General features: G+C 58.9%; 1 protein-coding gene across 3 annotated transcripts in view; it reads right to left on the reverse strand.

Moving 5' to 3' along the window:
• LRRC4B (leucine rich repeat containing 4B) overlaps nucleotides 1–18,328 on the reverse strand; it is a 49,602-nt gene extending 31,274 nt beyond the window's left edge. Inside the window, exon 1 of one of the 3 annotated variants that reach the window (XM_051990298.1) lies at nucleotides 18,212–18,328. The gene's annotated coding sequence lies outside the window, so the exon portion shown is untranslated. Of the gene's footprint in view, nucleotides 1–2,169; nucleotides 2,437–17,817; nucleotides 18,119–18,211 lie in introns of those variants that run through there. The other 2 variants (XM_051990296.1, XM_051990297.1) reach the window with 2 other exon arrangements.
• Nucleotides 18,329–18,538: the final 210 nt, after the last annotated feature.

The raw sequence follows: 18,538 nt of genomic DNA on the forward strand, positions 1-18,538 counted from the left end.
TACACAGATACACTTACACACAAATAGATACACACAGACACAGATACACACACACAGATACACTTACACATACATACACAGATACACACAGAAAGACAGATACACTTACGCATAGATAGATACACAGATACACTTACACACAAATAGATACACACAGACACAGATACACTTACACACAGAGATACACAGATACACACACAGATACACTTACACACAAATAGATACACACAGATACTCTTACACACAGAGACACAGAGACACACACAGATACACTTACACATACACAGATACACACAGATACACACAGACACACAGATACACTTACACATAGATAGATACACACATATATGCAGACACATAGATACACTTACACACAGAGACACTAACACATAGATACACAGATACACACAGACACACAGATACTCTTACACACAGAGACACAGAGACACACACAGATACATTTACACACAGAGACACACACAGATACACATACATACACAGATACACACAGACACATAGATACACTTACACATAAATACACACATATATGCAGACACACAGATACACTTACACACAGAGACACACAGATACACTAACACATAGATACACAGATACACACGAATACACTTACACAGATACACACAGACACACAGATACACTTACAGAGACACACACAGATACACATACATACACAGATACACACAGACACATAGATACACTTACACATAAATACACACATATATGCAGACACACAGATACACTTACACACAGAGACACACACAGATACACATACATACACAGATACACACAGACACATAGATACACTTACACATAAATACACACATATATGCAGACACACAGATACACTTACACACAGACACAGAGACACACACAGAGCCACCCCCCAACACCAGCCCAACCCAACAGACGGCCACATGGCAGATCCTTGGTCCAGAGCAGTCGGGGACCTCAGAGATCACAAAAGTAACCCTTTCATTTTAGGGATCAGGACGGGAGGGGACCTGGCCACTGGCTAGAACTGGGACTAGAGCCGGGGGAGGAGGGGCTCTGACTCCACTCTGCTCATAGGCACTAACGCCCCCCCCCAAAAAAAAAGGCTGGCCCAGCTCTGCTTGAACACACAGATGTGCAAAACCACGCACATCAGAGCCTACTCAGGCAAAACTCCCACTACATAGTAACACAATGAACTCACAACAGACACCACGGAGAGGCTCCCGCCAGCCCCACATGGTGCCCCCGACCCCGGGCCTTCAACGTCGCCCGTCCACGCTGGCACCCGGCTCCTTCGCGACCCAGAGCCACACACAGCGGGGCACCCTGACCTCCCCTCCCCTCCCCCCGCACACCGGGGCTGTGCCTGACGGCCCTTCCTCCAGCCTCCCCAACAGCCCAGACTGGGCTCCCCAGCACCTGAGACAGAGACACATCGCACTGGACTTGTGCATCTGCTGGCACAACTACTCCCGATCCCCCGGGCGAGCCCACCCCCACACGCTCACACACACACTCACACAGGCAGACACTCTCTCCTTGGCTCCTCTCTCGCACACACACCACAGTCACACTCTCACCTAACACAATCACACACACTGTCCCTCACACACACATACACTTCCTTACACACGCATTTCCCTTCACATACACTCTCTCCCTCACACACACTCCTATACACTCTTCCTCACACTCACACTCACACACACTCTCCCTCACACACCCTCCCTCTGTCTCCTCTCTCACACACACTCATTCCTTGCACACACATTTCTCCCCCCCCACACACACACCTCTGCGATTCTCCGAGCCATGCGCCATCTCGGCCTGCCCCCCACCCCCCACCCCGAGTCTCTGTTCAGCTGCAGATCTCCTGTTCTGGGGATGACACTTAGGTGTGTCGCTGGTCTCCCCCATCTGGAGCCCTCGTGGGGGGAGAATGAAACTCCAGACTTGCAGGGGGTGGGGGTGGGCTCGGCCCTCCTGCTGACCCCCCACGACCCCCCCCCCCCAGCGTCTCCGGCTCATCTCCCGCCCTCCTTCCCCGCCCCATCTCTAGCCGCTTTCTTCAGCTCCCGCCGCCCTACCTGTCTTCTCCCCGCCTTGCCTTTCGCCACCCAGCCACCTGCCGCCCCCACAGTGAGGTGCACTCACCCCAGCAACTCCGGCTTCCTTCGGGGCAGGAGGTCGCCCTGTCCCCGCCCCCGGGCCCCCCCGGCACATTCCTTCCCGAGGGGTTCTTTGCGCTTCCCTCGAGCTCCGAGGAATCCCCACTCGGTGGTGGTTGGGGGGAGGGGCGCAAGGGTATCCTGGGTCTCCCCACGCCCCCCCCCCCCGGTCGGATGGGAGACTTGTGGATACTGCAGCGGCCCCTTTCTTTCTCCTCCTCTGCCCCTCGCGGCTCCTGCCGCCGCTCAGGGGCCCCGCTTCCTCTCTCGCCCTGACCCCCAGCCACCAGCCGCCCCCTCCTTCTCTCTAGCTCCGGCTCCCTTTCTCCCTCTCCTTCCTCTCGCTCTCCCTTCCCCCTCTCCTCCTTCCTCTGTCCTCCCTCCCCCCTCCTCGGGCTCTCCCTCCTCAGTGGATCTGCCTCGCTCTCCTCCCCTCGGCTTCCCCTGCTCCCCCCGCCCCCTCCTTCCCTGTCCCTCCATCTCCCCGGAGCTTGTCCCTGAGCCTCGGCCCCCTCCCCTGGCCCGGCGGCTCGGGGCCCCTCAGGGCGCCTCCCGGGCCGCGCTCCCCCGCTCCCCTCCGCCCTCCCTCCCCGCCTCCATCTCCTTCTCCTTCAGTCCTTCCCCAGCCCTGGGCTTCTGGGGGGCTCTGGGCTCCTCGCCGCCTCCCTCAGCTGCCGCCGCTGGCCCTGGTCCCCGCCCCGCCCCCACTCGTCCCTGCCTCCTCCGGCGCCCAGCCCGCTCTCCCTCCGCCGCTCGCGCTCTCCCTTCCTCTTTGTGCAGTGATTAGGGTTTCTGGTCACACGACAGTGCAGAGCCAAGCCGAGACCCAGTTCTCTCCCTCCCCTCTCCTCCCCCTCCGGCCCCCTCCCCCTTCCTTGGGGGAGGCTCGAAGGGGGGAGGGCCCGCGGGCCCCCCCCTCCTTCCTCTGGGGCTGGGGGGGGGGCGGCGGAAATAACAGGAGGAGAAACCTTCCCAGTCCCCGAGCCCGCCCTCCCTCCATCCTTCTCCGCTCTAATCAAAGACCCTGTTATCTAATTAACCCGTTGGTTCTGGCTGGGCAGCTGAAGAGAGGAGGAGGGGGCGGGGCGGGGTGGGGGTGGGGGCCGCCTTCAGGCCTGTGCCGGGCCTTCCACAGTGGCTCTGAGTGGGCTCTGCGGATCCCCCCCCCCCCACGCTGGGCTGCGAATGAGAGCCCCCTCCCCAGTCCAAGGACCCCCCCTCCATACTGTACTCTGCAGAGTGTAGGCGCGTACACTCTCACACACACTCACATACAGGGGCAGCCCCCCCCAAGCATCCTCACCCACAGTACTCCAGGGAACACTTCCCTCCTCCTTCCTCACTCCCACCCCCCTCCCCCGGCAAAAGATTGCTCCTCCACCCCAAGAAAGCCAGACAGTGCAAGTCCTCTGCCCCCAGCCCCTCCAGGTTAGCCCCCAGGCCCTCTGGGCTAACCCCCAGTCCCCCAGACTAGCCCCCAGCCCCTCCAGGTTAGCCCCCAGCCCCTCTGGGCTAACCCCCAGTCCCCCAGGCTAGCCCCCAGCCCCTCCAGGCTAGCCCTTCAGGGTCCCATACTCTGTGGCCCAAAGATCTGCCCTGTCCACTGGGCTCCCACAACCCGAAGCCAGCAGAGCTCCCTCGGGGGCTCCCCCAGGCCAGAGGGCTGCACATCCTGCCTGACATTGCCCAGACCTTGGTAACCCCACCCCCAAGAAGCCGCCAGCTACTACTAGTGCACAGGGCATCCAGCCATCCCACCGGGCTCTCCACAGACCCCCGAGGGCAGACGCCCCCCCAGTGGGTTCCCCTCTCCCCCTCCTCCCGTGGATCCGGCCCCGGGCCCCTCTTGAGCTCTGGAAGCATTCTTCCAGAACTCCCCCCCCCCCCCGCAAGCCTCCGAGCTCTCCCCCTGCACCCTAAGATGGCCTCAGTTTTCTCATCTGTGAAGTGAGGGGGTGGGACTAAATGATCTCAAAGGTCCCTCTTGGCTTTCAATCCTATGATCCTATTATCACAAATTAATTCGCCCTCCTCTGCAGTAGACCTCTCCCAAGTGGTGCCCCACGCCACATCCCCACCCCCTTCCGAGCAAGACAGGGGAAAGGCCGCGGTCCCAGGACCCCCCAAACCTCCGCATCCTGGGCACGGATACTCAGCTCCTGCCACACCCGGGGATGGCCAAAGCCCGTCCTCCCCGTGTCCCAGACACACACACTGACACACTCACACACACACTCACATACACACTCAGACACGCACACAGATACATACACTCATACACACATGCACACACATTCACATATAGATACATACACTCAGACACAGACACACAGACACACACACAGATACACACACAGACACACTCACACTCAGACACAGACACACTCACACTCAGACACACAGACACACACTCACACACAGATACTCAGACACAGACACACTCACACTCAGACACACACTCATACACACAGACACACACTCACACACAGATACACACACTCAGACACAGACACACTCACACTCAGACACACTCACACACAGACACACTCACAAACAGACACACACTCAGACACAGACACACTCACACTCAGACACAGATACACACAGACACACACTCACACACCAATACATACACTCAGACACAGACACATACACACAGAGACACAGACACACACACACTCACACCACACACACACTCACACAGATATACTCACACACACGCATACACTCACACACTCATACACATACACTCACACCACAGACACACACACACACACATCTCCAAGTCCCAAATTCATTCAGACATCCCACAGAGACACTCTTTCCCTTACACACGTCCCATGGGGGTACTCCCACACCACAAATGACCCCCACTTCCCAGCACTCCCTGCACACCCAACATAGCCGTCCCCAGGAATGCACGTGGCCACATCCTAGCTGCAGCGGGAAGCTCCAGGGACCTGTACAGCTGCCCCCTCCCCAATGACCTGTCCTCCTCGCTGGGGTCCCGGGCCCCATCTCCAGGAGCCCAAGGGGCCCCGTGTCTCTGCCGAGGCCGAGTTCTCCTGCTCCCGAAGGAGGGGAGCCCGGGGTCGGCTCATGCCTGGCGCCTTCCCTCCCTGCCCCTTGGTCTCTCCTGGGTTCTAAGCGGCCTCCGGCTCTGAGCAGGCAGAGGTGCCAGGCACTCTGGGCAGTGCCCCGCTCCCCACGAGGACGCCGCTACCTGCCCACGCTCCCCTCCACGCCGCAGTGTCCTTGGCTTCCCAGCTCTCCTAACGGGGTCTCCCATAACCCCAGTGCCTTTCCCCTTTCTTCATCCCCTGAGAGGAGAAGCAGAGGGACCGGGATGGGAGAGGGGACAGAGAGTCAGAGACCTCTGAACCCTGAGCCGGAGGGAGCAAGGCCTAGAGACGGGAAGGAGACCCTTCTGGAGGCGCAAAAAGGAAGAAATAGATAACGGGGACCCAGAAACAGAGGTGGAGGGAGGGGGCAGCAGAAGAGAAGGGAAAGACCAAAATCCCAGAGGAAGAAGCCAGATCGAGCAGGAGGAGAGGGGGGACCCCAGGCTCTCAGAAGGATGGTGGAGACAGTGGGGTGGGCCAGGACTGGAGCCTGGGGAGGACCTCAGGTTTAGTGCATTCAGATCTAGAGAAGCTGGGCGGAGTCAACAAAGGAGGGCCAGGGGGCGAGGTATAGACCCTCAGGCTGGCAGAGCACTCGGGAGAACAGACCTGTCTCCTCCCTCTCTCTGGACCTCCTGTCTCCTCCCTCTCTCTGTTCCTCCTGTCTCCTCCCTCTCTCTGGACCTCCTGTCTCCTCCCTCCCCTTGACTTTCAATACTGACCTGAGGATCCTCACTCTTGCATTCGTGACCCTATGGCTTCCCTAACTTTAGGGGAGCCCCACCTCCACCAGTGACCTCGAACTGACGAGTCCGATGGCTTCCCCGCTTGGGACACTGCCCCCTTGGATGCTGTTGGTCACTCTCCCTTCTCTCCAGGTTTTCAGGAGCCTGCTCCTCCTCCCGGCTCTCCTCCCTCTCTGACCACTGCTTCTCTGCCTCCCTTGCTGGGTCCTCTTCCCGTATGCTCTCCAATCAGGGGTCCTCCTCTCTTCCTCGAAACTAGGGGATCTTCTCCCCTCCCACAGACAGAATGCCCAAGTCTGGGCTGATGATCCTCAGGTCTCCCTGTCCTGTCCCAGTGTCCAACCGCCTTTCGGGCATCTTGCGCTGGATATCGAGCTCCCCTCTCCAACGCCCCCTTTTCCCTCGGCTGCTCCCACACCCCGGGGCAGGCCCCCACCCCCTCGTTTCTGGATTAACGCGCGGGATCGGTTACCCTGTCTCAGATCTCTCTCCATCCCCGATCCACCCAATCCCGGAGCAGGCGCCGTCATTTCACCTTCCTACTCAATGAACTCCAGTGGCTTCCCCCTAATTCTAGCGTCAGATAGAGTCCTCTGTTTGGCATTCAATGCCTCTCCTAACGGGGCTCCCTCCTACCAGTCTTCTTACACCCCGGTCCCATGGACAGCCCCGGACTTTTGGATCCAGCACCCCCAGACTGTTCCCCAAGCCAGCTCCAGGCTCTCTCTTTGGCCCTCCCTCCTGCCTGGAATGGTCTCCCTTTCCATTGCTGCCTCCTGACTTGTGTGGCTTCCTTCAAGGTCCCAGGTAAGGTCTCCCCTCCTCCAGGAAGCCGCCTGGGCTCCTCTGGGCCCCAGCCCCTCCCCTCTGTTCTTTCTTTCCTATTTGTCTCGCTAGATTTGGATATATTTGTTTATACGCTGCCTCCCCCATTCCATTGTGAACTCTCCGAGGGCTTCTTTTGCCTCCTTTTATATCCCCAGAGCTTCGCTCAGTGCCTGGCACATAGTAGGTGCTTCATGTTTATCGACCGCCTTTAGAATAAAACATAAATACAAGCTGGCGTGTGCAATCTGGCTCCAACCTCCTTGTCAGCCTTATCTCTCACACGCAGAACCGGGGCGTTCTCCTGCTCTTTGTTCTTGTCCTGTAGTTTTTTAAAATTCCGCTCTTCACCCCCCCCCCCCCACCATTCAATTTTGATCTGCCAAAGCCCCTCCCTCCCTCCCAAGTCCAGCTACAAGGTTCCTTCCTTTCTGCCAAAGCCCCCCTCCCCCTCAACTTCTCAAGTGAGGTCCATTCCTTCCCAAGTAAGGTCCACTTCTCCCGGTCCTCCCCTCCTCCCGGTCCTCCTCCCCTTCTCCCGGTCCTCCTCCCCTCTTCCCGACCCTCCTCTCCTCCTCCCGACCCTCCGACCCTCCTCCCGGTCCTCCTCCCCTCCTCCCGACCCTCCTCACTCCTCCCGACCTTCCTCCACTCCTCCCTCGAGGGCCAGAGGTGGCTCCTGGGGCTGGACGCGGAGCTTCCGAGAGCTGGCTGTCCCCAGCCTGGACACGGGACATTATGCGCGATGACAACCCGAGAAGTGTGTGTTAAGTTCAATGAAATGTCAAAGCCGGAACGGGCTCTGGAACGCGGAAGGTCACGAAGCCCCAGAGGAGGGGGTCTGGCCCGGGGGGCGGCGCTAGAATCCGGGGGAGGGGAGGTCCCCCGAGCGCCAGAGCCCGAAGGAGCCTCGGAACCGAGGCGGGCAGGGCCGGGCCCCGGGAAAGGGAGGGGAGAACGGGAGGGATCCCAGAACACAAACACAGAGGAGCACGAACGGGCCGGGAAGGGCGCGAGCCGCCCGGGATGTCGGAGCCGGAGGGACCGCGGAGCCCGGATCCCAGAGCTCCAGGCCCCCGCGACTCCTCGCTCGGGACTGAGTCTCGGTCCCTAACCACCAGCTCTTTGCGGCACCACATGGAGCTGGATGTCAGCGCGGGAAGGGCCGCCGGCACGCGGGACCCACGTGGGAAAGGGCCCGGATGTGGAGCGCGGGAGCCGGGCAGAACCTTCCCACAATGCCCCGGGAGTCTTCGCGCTCTTCTCGGGTGAGGGAGGGGGAATTCGGAACCGAAAGAGGAAAATTAAGTTCTGAGTAAAATGACCTCAGACACACACATTAAGCAGAACCCGTGTGCCCGGAGACCTCCGGAGGGCGCACTAGCACACAGAGACCCAAGAGAGCATCGGTGAGACCCGAAAAAGACTGGGCCAGACTGGAGGGGAGGCGGGAGGCCGGGAGGCCGGGCTTGGGGGCTTCCTCCGACAGAACGGGCTCCACAGGAGCCGCAAAGCTTGCCCGGGTCCCGCAGCCCCCAGGGCTGGCTTCTCCGACCCCCGCCTCCCCTTTTCAGAGAGGACCCCCTCCCGGGGGGCAACTGCCGGTGCTCGAGACGGAACAGCGGGGAAACCCCTCCTCGGGGGGGCTCGCGCCTCCCTGTCCTCAGTTTCCCCATCTGTAAAATCCAGGGAGTGGATCGGCTCCGGAGCGCCCTTCCCCCCGGAGATTCTAAGTAAGGAGCCTCATTACCAAGCCCACTTCTATAATTAGTGGGTCAGATGAAGCTGGGAAAGAGAAGGAAAATATAGAAGTGTTTGTTCATTCAACAAGCGCGGAACAGGGCTGAACCCGCCCCCTGGACTCGGCCACCACGGGAGGGGCTGCCGAGGCAGCCTGTTCTGAACCTCAGTGTCCTCATCTGTAAAATGGGAGAATGGCCCCGGTCCCGAGGCTCCATCTCAGCTCCAGCGGCCTCTGTCTGGGGGCTCTGCCTTCCTCCCCTGTACCGTGGGGACACTGGCCTCCGTGGCCCTGAGGAGCACCCCAAGTATACATACAGAGGCAGAGAAAGGCCGAGCTGGCCTCGGGGAGAGTCCGGGGAAGGATGCCCCCTGGTCATCTGCACCCAGCCCTGCCCCCGGTTTCCCTCTCACCCCAAAGCCTCTTCTCCCTCCTTCCCGTGCCCTCCCCTGCTCACACAGACCCCAGTGGGGGGGGCTCATCTACTCCCACCTGCCCCTGAGCAGGAATGCTCAGTCTGTGAGGGTCCGACAAGGCCCCGCCTGTATCTTCCCTCCCCCATCTCCTTCTTCATGCTCAGGTGTGTTCTAAGCAAAGGAGAGCCCAGAAGCCCCGGACCCCCGCCTGGGCGTGCAGTAGGCACTTCATGTTTGCCATGGTAGCAGCTCATCCTACTGTGGGAAAGCTCTGGCCCAGAATGCTGGGAGAGGGACCCCTGACATTTACAGGCAGGGTGACCTTGGGCAAATGGAACACTCACACACTCACGCACACACATACACACACTCATTCACAGTCACACTCATTCACAGTCACACACACACTCTCAGTCACACATACTCAGTCACACACACTCACACACAGTCACACACACACTCTCACAGTCACACTCACTCTCACACACCCTCACTCTCACAGTCACACACTCATTCACACGCAGTCACACACACTCTCACAGTCACACACACTCACTCTCACAGTTACACACACTCACACACAGTCACACACACACACAGTCACACACTTACACACACTCACAGACACACTCTTGAGGGACCACTTCCAGCCCCTTGTTCCCGGACTCCTCCTTCTCCTCAGTCCCGCGGCTGCCGCGGATCCTGCCTGCGTTTCCGTCTCTGTCCCTGTCCCGCTTCCTCAGGGCTCAGCTCACCCCAGCTCCTCATGCCCTCTCCTGTCCCCCTCCCCCGCCTCTGATCACCCCAGGGTAGCCTCTGTCCCCAGCCCCCTCCCCACTTCTCCCAAGAGCCCACACTGGTTCCTGACTCTCTACGGCCGGGCCCAAGGAGTCCCCACATCCAGCTTTCTCCTCTCCAACTCCTGATGCAGCTCTCGGGCTCTCACTCTGAGCTGCCCCTGCTAGTGGGCCGTCTGACCTCCTCCTCTCTTCCTCCAGACTGGGTCCGTCTGATTTCCGGGTCACTGGCAAGTGGCTCAGGTTCCTAACTCGTCTCTCCCCATTGCCAACCTGCCCCCACCCCAGGCGGATAGTGAAGGTGCTGGCGGAAGAAGGAGAGAGTGGGGGATGCGGGGAGATGGCCAGAGGCCACAGATTACCCGCCCCATCCCCCCCATTGGATCCCATTTATCCAGAGGGCACAGAGCGGCCTTCCCCGTTAATCAGACCCCGTTAATCGGACCCCATTTATCCGGGAGGCTCCTGTGCCTTTGTTTGTAGATTAGACCTTGAGCTCCTTGAGGGCAGGCCCAACACACGCGGTGCTTAATGCCTGAGGAGGAAGCTTTCCCGGAGATCCAGCCAGCATCCTTGGGGAACTCCCCCTTCTCCCACAGAGAACGGACCCTTCTCCACGGGGCTCCCGAAGGCAGTGTCCGGCCCTCTGGGTCCCCCCTCTGTCGTTCCCTCTTGCAGCTGCGCCCCCCATGCTTCTCCCATGAGCCTCTGACTGCTGTCCAGCTCCTCCACTTCCTGGGATGTGGCCCCGGAAAGGGACACCTTAGGCTCTGGGCAGTCCGGGGTGCCCCCATCTGTCCCAGCCTCTCCCCCGCCCCTGCTCCCTCCTTCCAGGACCAACCTGTCTTCTCCCTCCCAGCTGGGACAGGGACATTCCCACCCCACCCCCTCCATTTCCTAGGGCAACACCACAGCCCCCTCCCAACTTCCTCCTCTGTCTCCAACTGCCATGACAACACTCCAGCAGGTTACTAGGCAACCGAGGGGGGGGAGAAGGAACTGCCTGCTTTTCTCCAAACATCCCGGCCGCTCCCCCCCCCCCCAGTCTGGCAAATTCACCCTGCCTTGCAGGGTCAGGGACTTGGGAGACCCAAGGAACAGGGGGAAGGGCAGAGGGCCACCCGCGTCCCCACCTGGTCCCGAGTGAGGGCCCGTCCGTCACCTTGGACCAGACATGGCCTGACATTCCCACCCTTGCATGGCGGGGGAGGTTGGGGAACAGACCTCCTAGAGAAGTGAGGGGGCCCAGGTCCCCCAGGCCCTCCCAGCTTCCCCTCGGGGGCCCTGAGCTATGCCCCCTCGTCCCACCTGAGCAGAAGTGTCTAACCTGGGCTCCATGAATGCTTTAGGGGTCAGACTTCAGGAAGTCCATGAACCACAGAGAAAATCCATTTTGATTTCAATAAAATCAGTGTCCTTTGTAATTCTGCATTTTAAAATCATGGTTCTGAGAAAGGGTCCCCGGGTTGCACCAGATTCTAAAAAGGTTCATGACATGCAAAAAAGTCAAGAAGTCACAAGTGGGGGCTCCTCCCCCCCCCGCCCGTGACCTTATGCAAATGGGGTGAGGGAAGGAAGGGATCTGTCCAAAAGTCCCCATCAGGACCCCTATCTCCCACCCGGACTCAGGGACACCCTAGCCAGAGAGCAAAGCACCCGAGATTGTCCACCTCAGATGAGTCTCCTAGCCCTGCCTTTGGAGGTCCTGTAGGAATTCTGAGCCTCTTCTAAAGAAGAGCCGCAGGTGGGGGACTTGCCTCTGTTCACAGCAGCAGGAAGTGACCCGGGGGTGGGAGGGGAGGTAGAGATCTGAACTTCTCTCTTCCTAGCTCCAAGTCCAGCCCTTGAACCCACTTGGCCCCGAGCCGCTGTTCTGCACTGCTCTAATTATTGGGAAATTCTCCTTATATCTAGGTGAAATCTGACTTCCTTCAACTCACACAAATGTCCCAGTTTTGCCTTTTGGGGCCATGAAAATAAATTTTAATTATAATGAAGGGAGTGAAGCAAACAGAATTAGGAGCACAATAGACACGAGGAATATCAAAAACGTGAGTGGAGAGAACAGCAACCACAGAAAACCCTGATGATGAGCCCCATAGAATTCTCATGACCAAACTTGACCCAGAGGAAGAGATGAGAAAATGACCTTCCCCTCCGTCTGCCCCTGCCCCAGACTCCTTTGCAAGAGTGGGGCTCTCTGAGTGTGAAAGACCGCGTGTATCGTCAGGTGGACTTGATGGATCGGTGAGTTTTGCTGCGATTAATTTTCCTTCGCTTCTTTTGTTACAAGAGCTGGTTCACTGGGTAGGGATGGGGCAAAGGCAGCGATGCGCTTGAAAATAAGGGTCATGTAAAAACAAAAGCTACCAACAAAACACAGAGAAAAGTAAAATTTCTATTCCCTAGCAACAGGGACATGACCAAGACTTTGGACTCAGAAGTCAAAGGAGCGGCGGTCAGCCAACTGTGACCTGCCACCAGGAACAGCAGCTGACACCGAGACAGAGGACGGTGGGGGTTTTATGGGGCTACAAAGCCCTCTCCATCCATCAACTTGTCTGATCCTTGCAATAACTGACTGTGAAGTAAGTTCTCAGTGTCTTTTTTCCTTTCCATTTAACAGATGGGGAAACTGAGGCTTGAGTGGTTCATTGGATTTACCGTGATCGCACAGCCATCCTCGGAGACAGTATCTGAACTAGGGTCTTGCCTAACTCCAAATGGGACACTCTACATTGCTTCTCTATTGCGGTGTAAGCAAGCTAAGGGAATCCCTAGATTTGGAACCAGAAAACATGGGTGCAAAAACCGGCTCTTCCGTTTACTGAATGATCTTGGGCCAAACTTGTGGGGCTCAGTTTTCTCATCTGGAAGATGAATCTTCCAGAGGAACCCCAAGGCGCTCCATCCCCATTCTAATTCCACTATTCTGTGACCTGCACCTGGACAAAGGGGTAAGTCCTTCCAGGAAGGAAGGCCCTACAGCGTGTCCTGAGAGAGAGAAGGGCAGGCAGTCCCTTGGCCCTGGACACAGGGAGCCAGTTAGCAACTTTCTGACCCGAGGAAGTGGATTGTCACCTTCACCCAGCTGACGTCTGGAGCTTGGCTGTGGAAGGGAAAGGGAAGGCTTCCTTGACAAAGGCAGTCTGCCAGGGCTCGCCTCCTCCCGGGGCTCACGGTCTCCCCCTTCGGGAGCGCTGTCTCCCCCAGATTCCCTTGTCGCCTCTCCTCTGACAGTCCCCTGAATGCCGGTGGAGAACCAGGAGGTCAGCTCCTCCGCCAAGAAAGCTTGCCTGCCCTTTAACATGACCAGAGAAGCAGCGGCCGCAGCCTATCACCTCGGTCTGACAAGAGCAGGAGTGAATCATACAGCTTCCCACCACAACATCCCATCATCTGCTCTGTTCGTTCATTCATTCATTCAACAAGCAGTTATTAAATGCCTACTGTGTGCCAGGCACCAAGTCAAGCCTTCTGTAAACGTTTCCTGATTTGGTCTTCATCTACCTGGAGGCCGGCTCCCATTTTACGGAGGACAAACTCGAGGCAGCTCAGGTTAAGTAATAAAAATCATAAAAGCTAATGCTGACAGAGCACTGAGCCTTTCCCCATGAGCGTCTCATCTGATTCCTCTGGGAGGGAGCACCTTCATTGTACTTTTTTTTTTTCAGATGAAGAAACTGGGGCAAACAGAGGTGAAGTGACGCCCACAGCTAGTGAGTGTCTGTACATGGATTTGAACTCAGGTCTTCCCCCCTCAAGGTCCAGGGCTCTATCCACTGACCAACGCTATGCACCGTTGAGAGAGAATCAGTTGTCGGCCGTGACACTGGGCATCCAGCAGCACGGAGCCCAACAGCCGTTCTGCCACAGATCACAGTCACACCTCCCCTAGATCACAATCACATCTCCCCAGATCACAGTCACATCTCCCCCAGATCACAATCTCATCTCCTCCAGATCACAGTCTCATCTCCTCCAGATCACAGTCTCATCTCCTCCAGATCACAGTCTCATCTCCCCCAGATCACAGTCTCATCTCCCCCAGATCACAGTCTCATCTCCTCCAGATCACAGTCTCATCTCCTCCAGATCAGTCTCATCTCCCCCAGATCACAGTCTCATCTCCTCCAGATCACAGTCTCATCTCCTCCAGATCACAGTCTCATCTCCTCCAGATCACAGTCTCATCTTCCCCAGATCACAGTCTCATCTCCTCCAGATCACAGTCTCATCTCCCCCAGATCACATTGGCTAAGAACGGACCCCTGGGAGTTCCTCATATTTGCTTGATTACTCTCTGGGGGCACTTAGGGTGCCTCAGGCATCTAGACTGGTCCACTCCACCCCTAGACTAAGTTCTCTGAAGGTAAGAGCCTATCTTACCTCAGTTTTAGATCTGCCCCAGAACCCCAGAGCACCCTGGTTCTTTCTGGTTTGGGGCCAAGTGACAGCGACACAGAAGAGTGAGAAAGAGAGAAGGGAATTGAAGGGAAGAATGGTAGAAGAGGTCGAGAAAGACAAAGACCCAGAGATGGAAGGGAGGTCAAGAAGGGCAGAAGGACCACAGAGATGGAAGGGAGGTCAAGAAAGGTGGAGAGACCCACAGATGGAAAAGAGGTCAGGAAAGGCAGAGAGACCCACAGATGGAAGGGATGGAAGGGAGTCACAGAAGAGGAAGGAGAACAGAGAAAGAGGGGCAAGAAGACCGGCAAAAAGGAAGCCAGGGGGCCAACAGCGAGACTGAACTGAAGGCAGTGTCCTGAGATGAGAAGTTTCAAATGGGGCTAGAGGAAGGACCAGCAAAGGATGGATGAGAAAAAGGGAGCAGGGCCAGCAGGGGAAGGGTCCAGACCAAGGAAGATGGCTCAAGGAAAAGAGCAGCAGGAACTGGAGAAAGGGAGTGGGACCAGGGGATGGAGAGTGGAGGAAGACTGACAGAGCCAGGCAACTCAGGATGCCACATTGAGACAGATGGGCGATAAGAAGGGAAGGATGAGTGACAGAGGTGAAAGAGGGGATGAAAGATGGAGATGGATGATGAAGAGGGAAAGGGGAGGGGGGAGAGAGGGAGAGAGAGAGAGAGAGAGAGAGAGATCAATAAAGTTGAATTGCAGAGAAAAAACCAAGGCAGACAGACCTAGCAATGAATTGGAAGAAGCCCAGAGAAGGGAGGGAGGTCACTGAATGGGTTGGGGGTGGGAGGCAGCAGGGGGCATCCAGCTCCTCCTCCCAGCAAAGGCTTCTTGGACCCAAGCTCCAGGTCTCTCTCTACACAGCCTCGGGAGAGGGAAGGCCCCCCTCCCTCCCCCCTCCCTCCCCTCTCCCTCCCCCTCACCTCTGTATGTGTGAGCACCATGGGCAGTGTCAGGGCCCTCAGCACCAGGGCAGCGCTTTCCTGGGTCCGAGGAGCCTCTGCCCTAGTGGGCTGCTTCTCTTAGCTGAGCATGGCGGGCTGACTGCTGTGATTGGTTGTCTCCCTGGGATGCTGGGGTGTGTGTAAATGTGAGTGTGAGTGTGTCTGGGGTGTGTGTGTGATTGTATGAGTGTGAGAGGGTGTGTGTGATTGTGATTGTGTATGTGTGTGATTGTGATTGATTGTGTGTGAGTGCGAGTGATTGTGTGTATGAGTGTGTGTGATTGGTTGTGTGTGTGTGACTGTGTGTATAAGTGAGTGTGTGTGATTTTGATTGTGAGTGTGTGTGATTGTGAGTGTGTGTGTGATTGTGTGTGTATGTGTGTATATGAGTGAGTGCGGACACCAGGTCTGGCTGCAGTCTCTCTCTGATCCTCCCCCCCTCCCATTTTATGATCCCTCGCTATTTTTTCTGTGACTCAGGGTTGTAGGAAGGAAAGGGGCCGAGCTCCGAGCTGAAGGATCCGGTTCCCAGTTGTGAGTGACGGGGCCGCGGGCACACCTGTAAAATGGACTTACCTCCAGGCTCATTCTGAGAATATACTGTAAATGACGCCCCTTCTAAAAGCTGGGCTATTGTCTACCCCATCATCCCTCCCAGGCGGGGCATGATTGAGCGCCTGCTGTATGCACAACCGCGCCGTTCCGGCTCTGTCCCCGTGTCTGGGCCCGTGGATTTCTTCCACTTTGGCGGGTGCGTGTTTGCTCCCTCAGAATGTCTCCAATGCTAAGCATGTCCTTTCTGTGTGTGCGTGAGTTTGCGGCACGGAGAGCCGGCCCTCCCATGTGGGGAGGCTGGGGGCAGAGGCCGGGGGGCGGCCGGGGGCCGGGGCGAGCTCCCTCTGGAAGCGCGCAGCCTCTGGGGGCCCTGGCCGAGTCCGGGCGGCGGAGCCGCTGCCGGGGGCCGGAGGGAGGCGCTCCCACTCCTCCCAGAGGCTGCTGCCGCTGCCTCGGTTCCTGTCTGGCGGCTGCGCGGGCTGGGACTAGGGATGTGAGGTGCATAGCAATGGGGCGATGCAGAGAATATGACTGCAGCTCCTGGCCCGGGGCTGGGGGGGCTGGGGGCTCGGGGAGAGCCTGAGACTCCCCTCCCTTGGGCCAGCCCCTCCTCAGGGGATTCCCCACCCCAGCAAGAGATAACTGTCCGAGGCAGAGGGAGGAGGAGGAGGAGGGCGTCATGGGGAGGGGGAGGGGGAGGGGCCGTGAGGAGGCTGGAGGAGCATGGGGGACAGAAGGAGCACTTTGGGCGGCTTGGGTGAAGGCCATGGGGAAGGAAAGGGAGCAGAACAGGAAGATCTAGGAGGAGGAGGGGGTGGTGGTGCAGTGAGGCACAAAAATGGGGGAAATGGCCAAATGGGGATGGAGGGCCCGAGTCTGGGGCCCTGGGAGGACCTTGGGGAGAGGCGGATGCTCCTTCTGGGGAGCAAGGACGGGGGCTCTGAGGAGGAGAAAGATTGTGGGGGGAAGTGGCCGCGTTGGGAATGAGGCCTGGGCTGGGGCGGGAGCGGCTGCAGGCTCTGGAACCAAGGACGGGTCCTCGGGAGAGAACGGAGCAGAGAGAGGGGGAGACGCAGGGCGGATCTGGGGGAGAGGGGCCCTATTGTGGAGGAGCTGGAGGCCTGGAGGAGGGGCAAGATCCCAGGGAAGACCGAGCTGGGAGAAGGATGGAGCCGAGCCATAGGCTAAAGGAGGGACTGAGGGACCAGGAGGAAGGATGGGAAGAGCAGCGATCATGGAGAGCTGGAGGAGGGTGGAGGAAGGGAGGGAGGCTCGAGCAGAAGGCTAAGTGCTGGGAACGGAACGGGGACATAGGGACATACAGAGAGATAATGAGCGAGGCAGGTACGGAGAGAGGAGGAGGAGGCGGCCCAGGGCCGCGCCGAAGGCAGGCTCGGGCAGGGCTGGCAGGAGTGGGAAGATGGATGCGGATGGAAGGGAAGCGGCGGGGTTTGTGGAGACGTGGGGAACGGGCAGAGCAAGGAGGATGAGGGAGAAGGGAAAGGGTCGGGCCGGGGGGGAGGGGAGCCTGAGGACGGACCGATCGGATGCGGCCGAGGGGAGCAGATGGGGACTGGGGGGGGCACAGGGCCAAGGACTGAAGTGGGGAGAGCAGGTTGGGCCCTCTCTCTCCGCATTCACCCCCACCACCTTTTCCATTCTTACTTCCCAAACTCCCCGGTTCTCCTCGGTTGCCGTAGCAACGGCTCCTGCCAGGCACGGTCACCAAGGAAACCCCGTGCCCGCCTCTCTCCTCCCCCCTCCCCATCACCGGCATGGCCCCCCCAACCCCCAACAGCGGCGGCGGAGAGGGGACTTCGCCGCCCGCCCCGGAAGAGGGGGGCGCGCAGTAGCCCACATGTGTTGTCCTCAATTCAGGCCCCCCCTCCCCGAGCTGGGCTCGCAGCCTGCCCCCTCCCAAGGACGAGGAGGGTCCCCCTCCAGACACACACACCTGGCCCCGAATCACCCCCTTTTCGGTTCTCTACGGAGATCCGCCCCCCCATCCAACGCCCCTCCCTCATGATAAAGAACGGGGGGGGCACAGGGCCCCCTCCCCAAGCTACTCACAGCGAGAGGCGGGGCTCCCTCGGGGACGCTGCATGGCCAGCCCCGGAGGGGGGGTGACCCCCCAGAGAGGCGCAGGGGTCTGGGGGCGGGGCTGCGGCGGGGCCGGGGTCTCTCCTCCTGCTCTGGCTCCTGTTCCTCGGTGCCCCCTCCCCAGGCGGGGCGGGGCGGGCGCGGAGGTACAGCTTGGGGAGGGGGGCGCTCTGAGCCTGCCTTCCTGGCCCCCCCCCGGGCTGGCTCCTGCCTGCCTGCCTGCCTGCAGCCTCCCTTCTCGTCTCTCGGCCGCCTGCCTGCCTGCCTGCCTCCTGCCCGCCTTCCGAGGGCCCCGGCGGCTCGGCTCTCCCCCCCACCCCACCCCCCAGGCCCCGGCCCCGGCCCCGGCCCCCGCCTCGCCTGCCTCGGACGGTGCGGTGCGGCAGCCACGGAGAGCAGCCGAGAGCGGAGGAGACGGGAGAGGAATACTGATGAAGGGAGAGACGGGAGGGAGGGAGGAAGGGAGGGAGGGAGACAGAGAGAGGGAGAGAGAGGGAGGAGGAGAGAGGAGGGAGGAGAGAGAGGGAGGAGGAGAAAGGAGAGAGAGGGAGGGGAGACGGGGGAAAGAGAGAGAGAGAGAGAGAGAGAGAGAGAGGAGAGAGAGAGAGAGAGAGAGAGAGAGAGAAGAGAGAGAGAGAGAGAGAGAGAGAGAAACAGAGAGAGAAACACACAGAGAAACAGAGAAACAGAG

Source organism: Antechinus flavipes, chromosome 3 (assembly GCF_016432865.1).
Source record: "Antechinus flavipes isolate AdamAnt ecotype Samford, QLD, Australia chromosome 3, AdamAnt_v2, whole genome shotgun sequence".
NCBI lineage: Eukaryota > Metazoa > Chordata > Mammalia > Dasyuromorphia > Dasyuridae > Antechinus > Antechinus flavipes.